This window comes from Zootoca vivipara, chromosome 1 (assembly GCF_963506605.1).
Source record: "Zootoca vivipara chromosome 1, rZooViv1.1, whole genome shotgun sequence".
Lineage (NCBI taxonomy): Eukaryota > Metazoa > Chordata > Lepidosauria > Squamata > Lacertidae > Zootoca > Zootoca vivipara.
In genome coordinates, this window is record NC_083276.1 from 128,153,309 (window position 1) to 128,172,877 (window position 19,569).

General features: G+C 44.2%; 1 protein-coding gene across 4 annotated transcripts in view; it reads left to right on the forward strand.

Moving 5' to 3' along the window:
- Positions 1-12,453: 12,453 nt before the first annotated feature.
- The window catches only part of CREB1 (cAMP responsive element binding protein 1), a 33,190-nt gene continuing 26,074 nt past the window's right edge, over positions 12,454-19,569 (forward strand). For 2 of the 4 annotated variants that reach the window (XM_060282142.1, XM_035138190.2), the window contains exon 1: positions 12,455-12,668. The gene's annotated coding sequence lies outside the window, so the exon portion shown is untranslated. Of the gene's footprint in view, positions 12,669-19,569 lie in introns of all 4 variants that reach the window. The other 2 variants (XM_035138180.2, XM_035138161.2) reach the window with 2 other exon arrangements.

The following is a 19,569-nucleotide window of genomic DNA, read 5'->3' on the forward strand; positions in this document are numbered from 1 at the left end:
ACCTATGGAAGAAAACATGGAAATTCACAGCCTCGGAGGGAGTCAGAGAGAACATGATCAAAATGTTTTACAGGTGGCACCTAACCCCGGTCAAAATACATAAAATGTATAATACTAAAGATAATTTGTGTTGGAAGTGTAGGGGGGAGACGGGGACATACATACATGCATGGTGGCACTGTGAGGGAATTAAAAAATTCTGGATCCAAGTGTTTGAAGAAATAAAAAAAATACTTAAATATAATATTAAGAGAAGTCCTGAATCCTTTCTGCTGGGGATCATAGACAATACGATCAAACCACAGGATGAGACATTGTTCCTGTATGCAACATCAGCGGCGAGAACTCTGATCGCATCCTATTGGAAACAAAAGGAAATACCCAGCATACTGGAGTGGCAGGAGAAGCTATTAAGTTATTTGGATTTAGACAATTTGACCAATTCAATTAAAGGATATACTAATAAAAAATTTCAGCAAAACTGGGACAAGTTTGGGGAGTACATGAAAGGACAGTGCCCCATGGTAAAGTCTTGGGTTTACTTCTAGCACCCCGCATCGAGCCATAGGGAAATAAAGTACACGGAGACAAGGGATGAGAGAGATGTATTATTTTATTATATTATATTTTGTCTTATAATTTAAATAGTAATTGAGCTTATACTTTATGGAATGATATCTGGAGATACTTATTGAATTATATTTAATTGGGAATGCAGTAACTGGAAATAATAGCTAAAGAAATCTGAGAATAGAGATAAGTGGGAGTCTTTAATGGGTGGAATTATTGATTGTTTCTGGATGAGTGACGAGATAAATGTATGTTCTTTTTTCTTTTCTTTTTCCTTTTTCTTTTTCCTCTTTTTTCTTTTTCTATGTTTTGGAAGATGATTTCTTTTTCTTCCTTTCTTTCTTCTCTTTCTATTATTACATGATTTATATGAGTTTGCATATTATGATTTATATGAGTTTGTATATTATGATTTCTTTGATTTTGTATATATGAATCTGTGTTTGTTTGGTATGACTGCGAGTTTTGAGTATGTATGGTTTGTATTTTAACTTTGAATCTTAATCAAGTTTATTTTAAAATAAAAAAAATTAAAAAAGGAAAGTACTAAGGAAGTGATATAAAGAAACGCAGTTGGGAGGGGATGGAGGAAGTCGACAAAGACACGTGATACAAGATTGATTGAAAATATTGTTGTTTTTGTTGTAATGTAGATAATTTGTTATGTTGTGTATGTATTATGTTTCTTGTTTTTTATGTTGTGTATTGCAAAAATCAATAAATATATTATAAAATAAAAAAGAGTAATTAAAGCAAGATACTCAGGAAAGTTTATATATTCTGTCCCGTTGTTTCATGATATATACTGCATGTTGATGCATCCCCCCACCTCCCCAAAATGGAAGGCATCCATGATTCCCATCTGCCAGGCAGCAGGTGACTTGGAAACACATTTAACCGGACCGGTGTGTACAATGCTGTGCAAATGCAGCACATGGGGGAGGGGTGTACATGACCTTGCTGCATTCGAAGCCAATAATGGGTACACAGCCTCAGTATACAGAATCAGTGAGTTTAGTCAGCTGTAGGAATGGTCACATGTTCTGTGAAATTTATGGGGCTCCAAAAACCCTTCACTAAATCAGACTACTTGGAGGGCACAGGAATAGCAACAGCAAATGACAGGGAGCGCATCGATACGAACATGCACGTATAGTCTACTTACGCTGTGATAAACAGGTACCCAAGGAACTACACCTGCCCCAGCTACTTATAAAAGTACAGAGCACTGTTGCGCTGTACGTTTCTCCTGAGTGATGTTGCCAATTTGAGGTGTGCTATCTCAGGATCTTTCTCTCCCCCTCCCCATGAATGACTTTTCCTGTTTGGTTCTAGCTGCTCCCCTCTCTCCAACGGGATCCATATTTCAAACTGCGGGGGTTAAGCAAAGCGACCAATTTCCTCTGACTAATCGAGCATGCAATTTGCCTGCTTGTATTTGGGCAAGAGGATTTATTGCACCCAGCGACAATAAATGTTCCGAGCACCATTATGGGGCAGACCTGTGCCGCAGTTCATTAACTTAAAAGGGGGAGGATGCTGAAGTACTATTTCTATTTTCGGGCTACTCTGTTTCAAGTTCATTGTGTATTTACAGCTCCCCGGGCAATAAAATGCTTGAGAAGCCCACACCAGAAACTAATTTTGCGTGAGTGTTGCTAACTGTGTGGGAGGGTGTGCTTCCCCACCCCTTCTCTCACCTTGAAGTGTTAGCGGTTCCAGCACTCTGTTTTTTCACAGAGAAGCCTGTCGTGCTAAAACTCAACTTCCTCACTCCAAGATAAACGCTCCGGAGCTCGCCACTGAAAAACTGTTGAATCTGAACACGAAATGAGCCTGTGATTTCATGCACACATCCGCTAATGGGGTTGATGTTTGCATCTAACCCACTTTTTAAAAGGTGCTCGAAGTAACCAAAATCATAAAGGTAAAAAGAAGAAGGAACGGATCCAATCGGTTGCTGTTGTTGTCATTGTCATCTGTCTGTCTTGAGAAACAATGGAGTGCGCCTCCGGGGGTGAAGTCAAACTGCTGTGTTAGCAGCACTGAAGTAATAATATTCCATGGTGCACAAGGCTGGGCAATGTGTGTGTGTCAAGGTCCTGGGCTGCCCAGATGACAAGGCCCCCCTCTTGGCCTCGCAGATGTGGTCCAAAGGAAAGCAGAGCAATACGTTGACAGCCATCTGCCAGGAATGCTTTGATGGTGTTTCCTGCTTGGCAGGGGGTTGGACTGGATGGCCCTTGTGGTCTCTTCCAACTCTATGACTCTATGTTGAGCACCAGCTTGACTGCAGGAGTTAACAAACAAACAAACCCCAGTGCTGCAAAATATGATTCAGCAAAATCGAAAGCAACACAATGGCCCGAAACAATTAGAGTGGTACCTCTCCTTATGAATTTAATGCGTTCCGAACGAACATTCATAAGTCGGAAAAAATTGTAAGTCGAATCCCATAGGAATGCATTGGGAGAAAAAAATTGTAAGTAGAAGCAACCCTATCTAAAAATTCGTAAGTAGAAAAAATCCTATCTAAACCGCATCCAAGATGGCGGACGGAGCTCCATTCGTAAGTAGAAACATTCGTAAGTAGAGTTATTCGTAAGTAGAGGTACCACTGTACAGTATAGAAAACTTTATGAAATAATGCAAAACATCAAAACTATCAAATTGAAGTCTCTTAAATACTGTGTATGTAGTCACTACATAATGGTATGAGCACTGTTCCAGAGTATTTTTTCATTCTCATGTACCGTATATTACCGGTATATCACTTTGAAAAAAGATTGGTTAATGAAGAAATTTCACATCTTTCTACTTACAAGTGTTTGTTGAACTAATTGGCTGATGAAGAACTGAACGAAACAGGAGTTGCTATCCGGAAACATGGTTCAGCAGAGTTCAGAGTTGGACATCAGTATTGGACATTTGCCGATTATACAAAGCTCTACAAGCTTGATCTCCGCCGGGTAAAGTCTGGCACTGTGACTTATGCAAGGACTTTCAGAGACTTCAGTTTGATAGTTTTGATGTTTTGCATTATTTCATAAAGTTTTCTATACTGTAATTGTTTCTAACCATCGTGTTGCTTTCGATTTTGCTGACTGCAGGAGTTGCCAGAAGGAGGCGTACAAGGCCCCATCCAGCTGTTTTAGGTACTCCACTCCATATTTGTGTAGGGTTTACTTCTTAGACTTTCCTTCTCCCGAAGATATCCCGCAAGGCAGTGGAGGTTTAAGCTGAAAGTTTTCCTTCTCCTAGATCAGGCATCCCCAAACTTGTTTTGGACTACAATTCCCATCTTCCCCGACCACTGATCCTGTTAGCTAGGGATCATGGAAGTTGTAGGCCAAAACATCTGGAGGGCCGCAGTTTGGGGATGCCTGTCCTAGATGGACAACCTTCCTAGGTTGATGAGCCCCACCTGAAAACACACAAAAACTATCTGAAAACAACACAACAGCAGTCAGATGAAATACAAGCAATAACAAAAGATTTCTGGCTGGATAATGTAACTGGAAAGAAAAGGGGGGGACTTTCCAGAGGAGAAAATTCAATAGCTGGGCTGCCACTGGAAAGGTCCAACGCTGCCAGCCCCAGAAGCACAGGGTGCCCGCTGCCGCTGCCACGATGTCCTCGGGTCCGCTGGCCCTGTAGCCCCGCCCACATTCCCACTTTGTGGCCCCTCCCCTCCCATGCCTTGGCCCCGCCCCTGAACGACCATGGCTGAACTGGTATATTAAAGTGTTTCCATAGCTTTGTGCTGATTAGGTCATGTTTTGATAATGTAAATGTCCTAAGCTTTCTACCAAATTTGTATATATTTTACTGAATTACATTGTATACATTGCAGCAGCCTTTGGCTATAAGCAATAAACTTGATACCCACAGCAACCATTGGAGGGGCCGGCACAGCCAATCCTGGCCCCTCCACCAACCAATTTATTAACCAATGCCTAACTGCAACCTTACAAGTTGTGACGAATTGTAGGCACAGTAGGCGAAAACCAAGTGGCACCAGCCAATCAGCCAAATGGGAAAATCCCTACCAGGCCCCTACCCCAAAAGCAGACGACCCCATGGCAGGGTCAAACACAACAGCTTAAATAAAAACCCAGAGCTGGAGCAAGAAGGCATCTTCAAATATTAAATAAAGGCAAGGAGTGAGTTCCCAGGAATTGCAAGCCCCCTGGTGATGAATCAACCATATATTAAATAAATGCAAGGAGTGAAACACCATTTTCAGAACCAAGGTGTCCATGATTTAAAATCGCTTTTGAGTCTAGAGGTCTCCAAAACACGCCCCAATACATCACACTTCACACAGAAATGTAAGTTTGAGGTTTTTGGCATTATTTTGGCCACAACTTTATTTAAAATACTTTATTTAAAATACAAAATGTGAGTGGTTGCTAAGGAAATGAAAGAGCTGATTAAAAAATGTAAATCTATGAGTAGACACAGGAAAGATATCCAGAAGAGGAGGAAGCTAATGGGAACAAGGACACAATTGCTAGAAAACACATAAAAGAGGCCTCCATGTGACTCCCTGCAACAGGGAATAGTAAACTATCAGATCCAGGTCCACACAGATCTCTACACCCACCCACACCCCAATGAAGTGTGTGGGGGGGAGCGATCTGCATGGATCTGGATCTGATGCTATTCCATGTTGCAGGGAGTCACATGTATAATAGTATGTTTTGGAACTTCAGGTGGGCTTGAAGATGCACAGCTTTCCTCTATATCCACGACGCAGGATACGTTTCGAATGTCAAGATCTTGTAGATGGCTTTCCGGTATATCCACGATGCAGGATTCGTTTCGAGTGTCAAGATCTTCTGACTGGCTTTCCGGTATATCCACGATGCAGGATTGGTTTCGAGTGTCAAGATCTTCTGCCTGGCCTTCCGGTATATCCACGATGCAGGATTGGTTCAGAGTGTCAAGATCTTCTGACTGGCTTTCCGGTATATCCACGATGCAGGATTGGTTTCGAGTGTCAAGATCTTCTGACTGGCTTTCCGGTATCTCTACGATGCAGGATTCGTTTTGAGTGTCAAGATCTTCTGCCTGGCTTTCCTGTATCTCAACTGTGGAGGATTTCTCTTTAATTACCAGATGCAGCAGAGAACCACACTTTGAACAAGTCGTTAGCCTCTCACTTTTTACCGAATTTCTGGGGGTAATCACCACTGCAATGTCTATTCGATATGGATCTGTTGTGGTGGTCCTGATACAAAATCTCTCCATCCCAACCAATGCTGCACTCAGCAGCTGGAAACCCGCAGCGATATAGCCAAGATAAATCGAAGGTCCAATATGCTGCTCGCTGGGAATTGGAGGCAATTCAAAAGTTTCTGGGAAGTCAATTTTCCCATTCTGTAAGACAGAAGACATGTTCCATATCACAGAAATCAGGACAAGGATCCCTGCAGGTATGTTCAGGAACGCTCCAAGCCTAAAAAAGGTTAAGAGGAAATCCTCGTGTTTTCCGGGCTCGAACACATTGCACAAGGCAAATGATATTAATACTAGGGCGGCTGAACTCATAGTGGAAGCTAAGGCCATTAAGTCCTGAGCAATAAAAATTTCCCTTGGGAGGGTTGGATATCGCTCAGTGAGACCTTCACAATGCCAAAAAGAGTTGCCGTTGTCAGAAGGGTTTCTCCAAAAACAGACATTCCAGATTCCAATCCAGACGTTTCCAGAGCCGTTCTCTCCACGCCACACTCTCCAGTTGACACTGGCTGTGGTTGCAATGCACAGAATGCAGGCCAAAATACTCATCAAGAACCCACAGAACTGGAGGCAAGAAACTACGCTCAGCAATCTCCCCACCAGGGAGCCTTCTCTCACCCGCAGGGGGGGTTTGGAGAATAGAGGACCCAGGGAGACTTTGGCAGACATCCTAGAAACAAAAGAGAAGACAACATACAGTGAGGGAGGGAATAACAAGCATGTCTAGTCATTGAAGGACATCCTCCCTCCTGGCCAGAAAGAAGCAGCAAAAGAAAGAGTTCCCCTGCTCTCTCCCACCCCCTGGTTAGGTATAGACATCTGATCCAGAGAAGCCGACACACATACTTTCTTCCAGCACACTGCTCCCGATTGAATATACTGTTGCATTGTTCCTGTGAAAATGGCCCTAACCACAGCAACCTGTTGTGGATGGGAATCTGCTCATGATTTCGCTGTTTTGCTATCTGCTACTGCAGCTATCCTTTCCCACAGAGCAGAAACACACCTGATGGCATAGTGAGGAATGTTTAATCCCTACACTTACCTGAAACGCGTTCCTCAGCTAGAGGCTAGCGGGCCAGGAATAGAGCAAGTATTTGCTAGGTGCTCCTGAGCCTCAAAAAGACTCAGCTGCTGGCCACTGGGCTGACGTTCACCTGAGCAGCCGGCCACAGCAGCAACTGCTCTGCAGAATTCTTAGGTCAGTTACAGTCCAGTTAGAATCCTGACAGCAAGACAAATCATAACTCCAGGGTACTGGTCATTTGGAACAGCAGGAAAGTGGGAAATGGGAGGGAGCTCAGTTCCCTTCTTTCCGAATGCAGTGTGTCTATTCCAGGACACTGTGCAGTTCCAACACGTTCTTCCTGAAGTCAGATTCAGAGCAGTTCCAGGAGTAAAAATGGTGATTGGTGTATCTCAGTACAGATTTTCTTGATGGTCCTGCATGCATTTCATAAAAGATCTCCATTTACAAGAGAGGCTAATAGCATTAGGCCCTGAACAATCAGAATTTCCTTGGCAAAATTATTGAAGACTCCTTACAAACCTATCATTCTTCTTGGCTGTCACAACTTGTTTGGACATTATAGTAAGGGACAAGATCTTAGCTCTTTTCCTTTGCACTGGGACCACATGAAATTTGTGCCATGGGACCCCATCACTCACACCAATACAGGCAACACCATTTTCAGAACCAAGGTGTCCGTGATTTTAAATCGATTTTGCGTGTAGAGGTCCCCAAAACACCCCCCAATAAATCACACTTCACACAGAAATTTAAGTTTGAGGGTTTTGGCATAATTTTGGCCACAACTTTATTTCAAATACAAAATGTGGGTGGTTGCTTAGGCATTGGTTATGACCCCTGGTCCTGTTCTCTGTTTCATTGTTTTAGGACAGCATTTTCCAATCTGGTGCCCTCTAGATGTTGTTGGATTACAATTTGCATCATCCCTGACCATTGGCTAGGTTGGCTGGAGCTGATGGGAGTTATTGTCAATTAACATGTGAAATGTGAATGTTGGTCTAGGAACATATTCAAGATCATTTGGTTTTTTAATATGTTTTAATGGGGACCCTTCTGCTGCCCTGTAATCTGTAGTCCACTCTTTTCCAAATTACATATGACTATCTCCCAGTGGAACGCGCCGTGGGTTAAACCGCAGAACCTAGGGCTTGCTAATCAGAAGGTCGGCGGTTAGAATCCCCGCGACGGGGTGAGCTCCCATTGCTTGGTCCCTGCTCCTGCCAACCTAGCAGTTCGAAAGTATGTCAAAGTGCAAGTAGATAAATAGGTACCGCTTCGGCAGGAAGGTAAATAGCATTTCCGTGCGCTGCTCTGGTTCACCACAAGCGGCTTAGTCATGCTGGCCACATGACCTGGAAACTGTACGCTGGCTCCCTCGGCCAATAAAGTGAGATGAGCGCCGCAACCCCAGAGTCGGTCATGACTGGACCTAATGATCAGCGGTCCCTTTACCTTTTTTATTCTCTCAGCATTCACATAGGTGTGGTCCATGCAGCTGCCTTTGTAAATTTCTAAAGAGTCACCTTCATAACTGGCTATGACATTCTGTTCTCCATCCTAAAATTGGCGCAGTACAAACAAGAACCTTCTGCCAAATATGTTTAGTAGTATTCTGGATTTGCCTACGGTTGGGGAAATGGTGGCTATCACAGCTCAGCCATGTGCTGATTCATGTGTCCTACTTTGCAGAGGACAGTCCTCTGTTTCAGGGTATCTTCTATTTAAAAGGCTGCAGTGTTAAGTCAAAGACTGATTCAAAGGTAAAAATTCCATGAGAAGAGAGAGCAGGGACCTTGAAGTTGCCCATCAGTTGTATGAACCTGGATAGCAAGCACACGGATTACCTAGTCAGTTCCCCCCACTGCAGTGAAATGCAATATAGTTCTATTTAAATTAGAGGCATTATTCATACATTTGCAGGGATATGTATGAATTAGCATATGCAAATTTCATGCAAATCTTTACCTTATTTTGTCCTGCTTGTTTCCTTTCCCCTTTTTTGCAGAGCAAAAGTAGTCATCCTATAACTATGGAAAAAGACACTGGTGGTCTGGTCTGGTCTAGTCTTATTCTGGTCTGCATAACAGCATTTTGATCTCAGATATCAGCACATGGTGATTTTTCATTTGCTGATTGTCTGCAGAACAGATTGTTTTGAAAGACACAGGAGCAGGAGCCAATAAAAGCTTCCCTGGAGAAACTGTTGTTGGCTTTCTGAATTATTGAAAAAAGTGGATGAAACCAACCCAATTTTGGAAGCTGAATGGGTGTACTATCCACATTGGAAAATGCACAGATAGCTATACTGTAGAAGAGATCCATGTGTCAGGGAGACCCTACAGTCTATATTGCAAAAGAATAGAAAATGAAACTCTCTGGGTGAAAGAATTTTAATCCACGCTGGTTGTGGGAAATTCAGACTTGGCAGTCATAGCTGTTCTGGATTGCCATTCACCTTGTTAGCTAGGGGTGCTGGTGCCATTGGAATGCTCAAGAACAAGCTTTGGTTTGGCAAAGCAAAACTAAAATAAACCCACAATTAGCAGCATGATCATGCACAAAAATGGTGGCATTTGGATGCATAGTCAGAACATAACATGCAATGAAACAAGAAATTAAATTGTAATCAAGCTTGGTTTGAATTACAAAAATATTAAAGCTCATTAGACAGTAACCTATACCAGTATACATTCAGGCATTTAAGAACTTAATAGATTCAGGCATTTATAAACCTAATAGATTTGACATATGAACTTTCTGATTTCAAGTTTTGACAACTTTTGTAACATAGAAACAGATTGCTTTTAGACACAGATTGTATGTATGGATAAGATTGTATGGATTGTATGTATGGATAAGATTGCTTTTAGACACAGATTGTATGGATAAATATAATAATATTTGGAATCCATTTATAAAAGTATAATGTTAATAATACAGTATTGCCCATATACTCTATCATATCACAATTTCCATTTTGGGTGTTTTGTTGTTGTTGTTTTCCTTTTCCTTTTATTATTTCACATTACTCCCTCACTGAAAACTTTTAATAAAAATATAAACCTTACAAGTTTTGATGGCACTGCTGCTTCTCATTGTATCAATGTTGTACCACAGTGGCGTATTGCTATAATTAATCAAAACAATTATTTTACAAACTATGTACAATTTTCCTGTAGACGATATAAAAGTCCAGCGTGCCACATCTTGGTATACACTGCCATCTGGTGATAATATTTTATGCAGGGTCGCCTTTTAACATTTTTCTCTGTTAACAGGTAGCACTTAAATTAAATAAAAATTGTTGTTGTTTTTTTAAAAAAGATAATTTAGAGTTTTAAAATTAACCCCCGATAATAGAGAAAAATTTCATAACAATTGCTTTCTTTTGCATTAATAAAGGTGATTTAGTCTTTTTTGCATGGCCTTTTTGAGCTATGTCTTCTCCTTTGTGCATCTCCCGCAGCATCTACCTGGCCTGGACCTCTGCCTGGCTCTGCAAGGGTCTGCCTAATGGTCAGGGGTCCCTTTACCTTTACCTTACGCCTATAAGAAAAACAAACAAACCCTTGTTCTGATGCTCCTGGCGGCAGACCTTTTTTTCTTAACTGGCTAGAACAAGCCCCTTAGGTCCCTCCTGGAAGCTGCAATTTAATTAATTTCCTTGGCTCCTTCCATGTAGTACATTCACCCCATCCCTCTTTATCACTAAAACAAATCTTACCCGTTTATCAAATAAATAAAAATAGGGACTAATGGTTTGCTTCATTTATTGGTTTGCTTTAGCTTGTTTTAGGATGTGGTGTGTGGATTTTTGGGGGTTTTTTTGCATTTCCGTATTGCACTTTTTCCCTTGTGAGCCGCCCTGTGTGGTACACACGAACCCCATATATATAAAGGTAAAGCTAAAGGACCCCTGACAGTTAAGTCCAGTCGCAGACAACTCTGGAGTTGCAGCGCTCACCTCAGTTTTCAGGCTGAGGGAGCCGGCATTTGTCCAGAAAATTTTTCCGGGTCGTTCATGTATATTAATAAGTAGCTGCCCCGGCCACGCATTGCTGTGGGTTTTTGTGTTAAATGGACCTTTTCCTGTTAAATGGACCTTCAGAGTCTCCCTTTAGAGTCCCCTCCCAACCCTGACTCCCCTATTGTAAGTTTCAAAAATAACTCCCCCACCCACGCATGTTCCTGAAAATGTCCCCACCCCCCACTGCTTTGGCTAACTCAGGGTCTACCTCCCCCCCCCATGGCTATGTGTTCCCCCCTCCCTTTGTTGTGCCTCATCCCTGTGAACCCCATTCCCCGTTGTTGTGCCTCCTCCCTGTGATTCCCCCACCCTGTGAAAGGCCTACATTCAGTTTGTTTTTGCCTGTGGCCTACTGGGCAATGTTGCGGCCTACTCAGTTTTCCGTGTCCCAACCCCCCAACCCACCCCCCATGGCTATGTGTTTTCCCCTCCCTCCCTTTGTTGTGCCTCATCCCTGTGACACCCCCCCCCCTTGTGAAAGCCCCATATTCTGTTTGTTTTTGCTTGTGGCCTACTGGGCAATGGTGAGGCCTGCTCATTTTTCCCTGCTGGGCAATGCTGCGGCCTACTCAGTTTTCCCTGTCCCAACCCACCCCCCACTGCTTTGGCTGACTTAGGGTCCCTCCCCCCCCCCATGGCTATGTGTTCCCCCTCCCTTTGTTGTGCCTCATCCCTGTGCCCCCCCCCCCGTTGTGAAAGGCCCTGTTCTGTTTGTTTTTCCCTGCTTGGCAATGCTGCGGCCTATTGAAAAAGCTGGGCCTTGTTGCTGCAAAAGGCCTGTTTTCAGTTGGTTTCTGTGGAATTTTATGATGTCATCTGGCGGCACAGCTTTGGAGGTGGCAGGGTGCGATCTGCCTTTCTATTGGATGCTGCTGGAGTCTTCAGAGCTTCTGGTGGTGAGGTCTAATTTGGGCGCCATTTTTTGTGTTTAATCATTATTTTAGGTGTGAAAGGTGTGTTTTGATAAAAAAAAATTATGCTAGATCCCTCCCTGATGGGCAAGGTACGTTGTGCCCAAATTTGTTGCAATGCGGTTCAGCGGTTACAATGAAAAGCTGTGACTTCTGCGCACGCTATGCCTATCATATATATATATATATATATATATATATATATATATATATATATATATATGAAGATATAAAGATAATACAATTCGGATGCTTGGCCTTCCGACTGTTGGGCGCCTAAAGCACTAGTAGCATCCTTTCTCGTAGCATGTTCACACATACACCCTTAAAAAAACACATTTTAGTCGCTAAAATGAATTTATTGTACTTTCGGGGCCTGAAGCACCCGCTTCCCGCCATTATTTCCGCGGGGTTTAGCGCTTCTGAGGCGATTCTCCTCCCCCCTCCCCCTTTCCTATTCCCGCCGCGCCCTCCCCTTCGGGCGTTTCCGTGAGGGACGGCTCGGCTCTTTCCGTGCGCCTGAGAGCGGGAGGGGGCGAGCGGGGAGCGGGGGGAGACGGAGCGAGGAGAGCCGAGGCATGCTCGGTAGCGGCGGCGGCGGCGCTCTCTCTCTTTCTCTCTCTCACAGTCTCTCCCCCCTCCCTCCCTCCCTCTCTCCCTCCCTCCCCCTCTCTCTCTCCCTCAGTCGGCCGCTGCCCGCCCGCCTGCCTGCCTGCCTGCCTGTCGCCGGGGCTGGGAGAGCCTGGGAGAGAGAGCGCGCGCGTGTGTGTGTTATGTGAGTGACGCGGCGGAGGTGTAGTTTGACGCGGTGTGTTACGTGGGGGAGAGAATAAAACTGCGGCGAGAGCCTAGGCGCGAACGAAAGCAGTGACGGAGCAGCCTGCAGCCGGTAAGAGGAGAAAAGCAAAGGAAAGCCAGGAAGGGAAGAAAAAAAAAAGAGCGAGAGAGCAGGAGAGGAAAGAACCAAGAGGAGGAGGAAAAAAACAACCAGCCCCCCCCTCCCCACGCGCACACACACAGGGAGGGGTGTCGGCCGAGGGGCAGCAGTAGCTGGGGCTGCCGCCGCTGAGGCGGGGTGGTTTGGCGGGCGGGAGTCGGTGAGACGGAGGGGAGTCCTCGGGCGGGAAGGCGGCCGGGAGAGAGAAGCGAGGCCTGGCCTCGCTCCGCGGGAGGGGCGCCCGCTTCTTCGCCGCCCTTATTATTTTTATTAAAACAATTTCTCTCTCTCCCCCCCTCACTTCTCCGGCCCTATATAATTCGAAATGGAAACGGGCCTTCTCTCGCCCTCTCCCCACAGATCGCCCCCCTCATGCGACCTGCTGTTCCCGCCTCGCCGAACCCGGCCGCAACCGCCACGAACAAAGAATAATGGCGGATGGAGGCGGCCGGGCAAGGCTGGCGGCGGCGGCGGGAAAGACGGCTCCGCTGCTGCCGCCACTGCGCTTCCACCTCAGGGGGGGGCTGCTCGGTGGGGCAAATTAAGACACCCCCCACACACCTCTACTGCCGTTGGGAGAGCGGGGGTGGGGAGAAAGGGCCTCAGGAGAGCTTCCACCTTCCATACACAGTTCGTTTTAGTAGGTAGCCCTCCCCGTTGTTGTGTTTCTCCCCCACCCCCCGCGTGCGGTGCCTTAAGTCGTTATTTGGCAAAGGCGCGCAAAAAAATTAAAACCGGGTCGCCCACCTGCAACAGGCATTCGTGAGGGATGGGGGCGGCGGGGGGGGGAGACACGCTGCGCGCGCTTATTTAAACAGCCCTACGGAGAATAGGGAAGCTCCCGCCGCGCGCCGTCTGCTGCCTCCCTTCTTCCCCAGGCGCAGTGTTGAGGCGCTTTTGCCCCTCTTCCCTGGGGCAGGCGAGGTAGAGCCGAAGGGTGCGAAGCACATACACACGCGTTTTATTTTCGTTCTGTACCCAGCCTCCCTTTGTGGAGAGCAGACGGTGGTCCCGATGCCTCCCTCCCTCCCTGGTTACTCTCCTCTCTCAGCCTCCAGCTAAATATCTCCTGGGTCCCGCATCAGGCACATTTTGCTTTCCCGCCCCTCCGTAGGCAAGGCAGTTCCCTGGCACACACGGCCGCTGCTGGCACCAGATGTTTGAACCCGCAGCCCTTCGGGTCCAACCCGGGGTGCTCTCCACAGCTAGATAGCTGATTTGGCAGGACCGCCCTTTGAAAAAGGAAAAAGAACGTTCTATTACGGAAAGCATAGCTTTAAAAGTTGTGCTTGAGCAGTGCTCTTGAGGTTGCAAGGCCTTCCGAGTTCCTTTTTAATAAAAGTATTTTGGATCAAAACTGTATTCCTGAACACTTTGTTTTCCTCTCAGCTCTGTGCCTGGAATGATACAATGAAAGCCTGGGCCCACTGAAAACAAAGTTTCTATCGGCTTGGGGGACACCGGGTTTAATCCGGGCGCCCCAATTCCACTGTTTTGCAGTTCCTTTGCTCAGTACTGTAATGCATGGTAACAATGCTTGTGAAGAGAGGTGTATAAATAAAGCTCTTCTGGCATTAATAACTTTAAGTGGAGTAATACATACGGTACATTTTATTACAGCTTCTGGTTGCAGGGCACTTGGCAAACTAATGAAGACCAAGGGATTGGTCATTTAAAAAGTGGATTTTGAGCTGGGGTTTGAAGTTTTGACCCAATTGGAATGTCTAAATTTTGCAGCAGTAATCTCCATTGTTACTGGCTTTCAGGGAAATACTTGATATTGAAAATACCTTAAGTGAGGCTGATATAACTTCATGAAAATGTAGGGAGGCTTGCATCACACATTTATACAGTTGTATGTAACATTCTTTCCCATACTGAAAAGTGAATTTCGTCAAAGGTATTGAGTAGCAAGTCTTAATCTAGGCCTCACTGTGATGTTTGCAAGCATTGTTCCTGTTTGCACTCCCTAACATACTTCATACCCAGGCAACTGTATTTCACTGACCACCTCATGATTGGTTTTGTTTATTCTAGTTCTTCCCTTTTTAAGTATAGAAATTCTCAATTTTCTTGCATGTACTTATTTAGGTTCTTCATTGTATCCAAATGCAACTATTTTGTATCCTAGAGGGGAAATAATATTAACTTGTGTAATCAACAGTAAGATCTATTACAATTTTTAAAATAATATCTATTATTATTTTTTAGTCTTTGTGGGTCTAAAAAAACCTAATAGTTATTACAACATACTATTTGTGGGCTAGAACCTACTTGCATTAAAGATGCCATAGACTGTTGCCAATGATGGATTCACCTCTTAGTGGAAAGCCCATGCAAGTCAGGGCACATGATTTTCAGTGAGCCCTGGTAGTTTGGGTCCCTCTGGAACAGCTAAGAATATGATACAGTTGTATAGGAAGCTTCCTTATACAGAGTTAAACCATTGGCGTATCTAGCTCTGTTCTGTCCATGCTTCCTTACAGTTGCTATCAAAGGTTACATATGGGGGTTTCCCAATAATTTCAGGGGATTGCAGCTGGGATCTTCTGCATAGAAGGTAGATCCTGTACCACCGAGCTACAGCTCAGGTGGAGGAAGAAGAGAAAACCAAGTGTCCCAATTTGTGTGTGCAGAAGCATTTCCACTAAAGTTAAGTCACCATTGGATGCAACTTATGAAGTGTTACCCTCAATAGGCAACTGGATACATATGTCTACGGGGTGGGGTGTGGGGACGGACACCATATTTAAAGAGCCATGAAATGAAAGAAGTACCGTCACTGACTCTTTTTTTTAAAAAAACAAACAAACCTTATTTTCTCCTTTCCCTCCACAGTTTATGTCAGTCCCTTGGCACTAAGGTAGAAATTTGTCAGAGGAAAATGCTGTGCCAGGTTTTTAAAGAAATTAGGCACACTGTAACAGTAGGAAGAAACTACTTGTCCGTGTGTCACCAAGGAAGGGGAGTTGGCTGTGTCCCCATTGTACATTTCAAGCACCCCCCAAAGAATCCTGGGAACTGCAGTTTACCAGAGCTACCCCTCCTATGATTTTTTTTGGTGGGGGGGGCGCTGTGCTTTAGCTGTATGGCGTGTACACAGCCTTAGCTTGTCTTAGCTTTAGACCATGTGGTTCTTCTCTGAAGTAGATCTGTAAAGTATGCATGTCTTGGGGATTATCTTGCATCATTTATATCTAACCTGGCTTACTTTGGTTCAGTTTGTAGGGATGGCTCATATTCCAAGCACCATATACCCAGTATGCATTTAGTACAGTATTTTTCACAATGCAAACCAATTCGTTTGTATTACATTCTTCCCTGATGAGATCCATGGAGAACTGGATTATGTGCTATGTGTATGTCTTAACAAGCATTTGACCCCCTAAACCAGGGGTCCCCAGACTTACCGCGCAGAGGGCAGGGGAGTGTGCGCGCAGCGGGCCGGAGGGCGGGGGAGTGCGCGCCCGTGCGCATGCGCACACGGTCAGGAAAAAATCGCCGAAAATCGCTTGTGCGCATGCGTATGGGCCTCCCCTGACCCGGAAGTGCATCGGAAATGACCTCTTCTGGGTCGGGAGAGGCCCATACGCATGCGCACAAAGGATTTTCGGCGATTTTTTGTAGATTTTTAAGATCGTCGCCGCGCCGCGCGCTGTAAGAGCGGGCGGCGGCGGGGGTCGGATTGGGAGGCCAATTGGGCCGCATCCGGCCCGGGGGCCGTAGTTTGGGGACCCCTGCCCTAAACATTCGTCTTAAACAATTTTGTTTGCCAATATGTGGTGATGTGAAGTCCTTCATATCACCTAGTTCTATACGTATCTCATCACAGAACGACCATTTCTTTGTGCAGTTGCTCATAGTGCTAGTTTTTCATTGGATTTCCCCTTTTGCAAGCCATGAGTTGTCTTAAGTTTATTTTTACTGTAGGAAAACTAGCACTGAAAAGCCTTGGAAGGATGAGGTGGGTGGGGGAATTACATTCTGGGATATGAGGAATTACTGCAGAAAACATGAACCGGTGTTATATTGCAACATTTCCCCTAGTGTTGCAGCAGGACTGTAATGGACCACTGGATTTTCTCATCTTATAAATGAACATGTCACATATTATGTTGCCGGTTAACACTTCCATGCTTTCTGTGCAATATCTAGGTGAAGTAATTATTAAATGTAGCACTTTAGTCATGCACAGCAATAGTTGTTCAACCTATTGCTGGAAAACCTGATTTACGTACCCTTTGACTGTCTTATCTCCTAGTCTGGATTTCCAAGGTGTCTTAAAAGACTTCAGGGATCCCTTATTTTGACTCATGCCACTTCCTACAAATCCCACTTCATATCTGACAAATCCAGAATCCTTCCAAGGCACCCTTTTCGGTTTGGAATCAATCCATATTTGATGCACAATCCTAGTACAGTTCCATATTTCTCTTAACCTAAGGTGAACAAAAGGGGGTATTGCGCTACTGGTGTGATCCCCTTGTGAGTTGCTGAAGAGAAGTGCTATAGTTCAGTGGTTTTCTGCCTTCCAGAAACAGTTTCCATATTAATCTGTCTGCTGCCTTACAGAAGATTCTGGGACATTGGAGGGTGTATTGTCTGTTCCTGTGAGATTCCAAACACACCTGTTAAGCTTCATGGTTGCCCTGCATAAATGGAATGCACCCTAGATTTTGTGTTTTTCTCAATCTCTCCTCCCCGCCCCCGCATTTTTGCCTGTAAGACCACCCCTCCCTCTCTTCCACAGCTTGGCATGCAGATAATCTTGTACTGTATATACAATATGCATATGCAGCCTGCTGCTGCGAGCAAAAATCTGGATGGGAGCCTTTATCCAGCACTGAACTCTGATCTTCATAACACTACTGTACATAAAAGGACAATGCAGTAGCTTTTTCAGATCAGGTTGGAATGATGAAGGAAGTGAGGGAGCAGAGACCCAACCCACAAATCAGTCAGGGCTATTCAGCTCACCTTTATCTTGGATGGTGGTGGGAAGGAGGTTTCACCTGCCTCAGGAACTTACTAGTTCGTGAAAATGTGAATATTCCTTCCAACTGTCCCACAATTTGAGCACCACTGCTCTGTTGCAGTATAACACTAAAGGAAGATTAGTAATGCAGATTAAGATGTATTTCAGGAAATATGCTTTGCTGAACTTGTTGAGAAATGCTTCGAGATTCTTAGAATTCTTAGGGTTCCCTGAAACATCAGTCAAAACCATTGCTCTTGTCAGTTCTTTTTAGTAGGGCTTACAGTTCTCCATACTGTAATCATGCTTATCTAATTTCATGTCTAAGCCTGTAATCTTATGATCACTTGGAAGTAAGCCTTATTGGATTCAGACTTGTTTCTCTGTAAAACTTACCTAGGACCATACTTGTCAGAGTGAAAGTAGTCACACTCGTTTCCAAATAACCAGTAAGACTTACTTACCTTCATTGGGAGAAAAGGAAGAGCCATTATGTATTGCTGTTTAGTCATGAATGGCCACCTGGCATTCACTATATATTTTGAAGTATCTACAGTTAAATTATTCCTTCAACCTTCACTTAAAATTACAGTGAATGTGAGCATCTTAATTTGTACAGTATATTTTGTGCCCTGGTTTTCAAGTTCCTGCAGACAACTGAGCTGGCATACTGCATAATAAAATGAATGCTGGAATTCTGAATGAGTTAGCTTTCTGCATACCTGAAAAACCACATATTTTCCACTTAGCTTGCAGTTAGGTTTTCATATGTGATGTCGAAGAAAGAAAGATACTTGCCCCATGACAAACTTTCTTTTTATGACTTCCCCAATATACCTGCATGTTCATCTTCATATGGTTTTATCAGTCTCTTTTCTTTTAGCCAGCAACTGGTGAAGAACTGAGTTTTAAGTTGCTCAAGTTTTTATTGTCTATATTAAATTCTATAGTGATCACCACTATAAAAGCAAGCGGGGAACTTCTGTAAATGGTTTAGCAACTTGTGCAACATCATTTTGCTTCATCTGCATAATCTTGTGTTCTTGTACACACAAATGCAGCATTGAGTGAGCTGCACGATCATGATAGTTGATCCGTAGCAAATACCATGATTCTGGGGGCATTTCTTCATCCTCCTAAGAACAGTATTGAGGAACCTTTCTCACCCCAAGTGCCACATGCCCTCATGGACTCCCTTCTATGGGCAAAACTCAAAAGAGGTTTCTACACAAACACCACCACCCATGTTGTCACAGTTAGTGGCATCTTCCAGCCAGGCAAATCTACTGAAGGAGGGCTAGACTGAGCTGGTGACAGATATGGTCAGGAGAGAATCTTAAATGTATGGTAGAGAGGCCTGCATCTGCCCCCTTGGCCTAAAATTCTGCATCCCTGCTTTAAGAGCATGAAAATTGCTTCTTTCCAATGACTGGGATTGCCCAGTGCCCACATTTGGGTATATGAGCATGTGTGCAGGAATGCCAACAAAATCTTTGAAGAAGCATAGCTCCTGTTCAAGTTGTAGCCTATATCTGAGAATGCACACCTCTTCAGAGCCAACGGTTGTAGTGCAAACATGAAATAAATTTGATCACATTGCTACTTTGCATGTTTTAATGTAAAGTATTTATGTTTAGGGAAGTATCACTTAGATGGGTGTAGATGCCAAGCTACAGCTAGTAGGTGTTTAACCCTGAAATAATTCTACTGCTCTTGTTTATTCCAAGAGGAATACATCTGTTTCATAATGAAAATACTTTTCCTCAGAAAGAATGGAAACATAGTTTTACCTGGTTTCTAATATTTATGTAGGATACATTAAATTCATATTTTCACCATTTTTAGAGCTGCAAACTTTAAATAACATGAAAGCTGGAG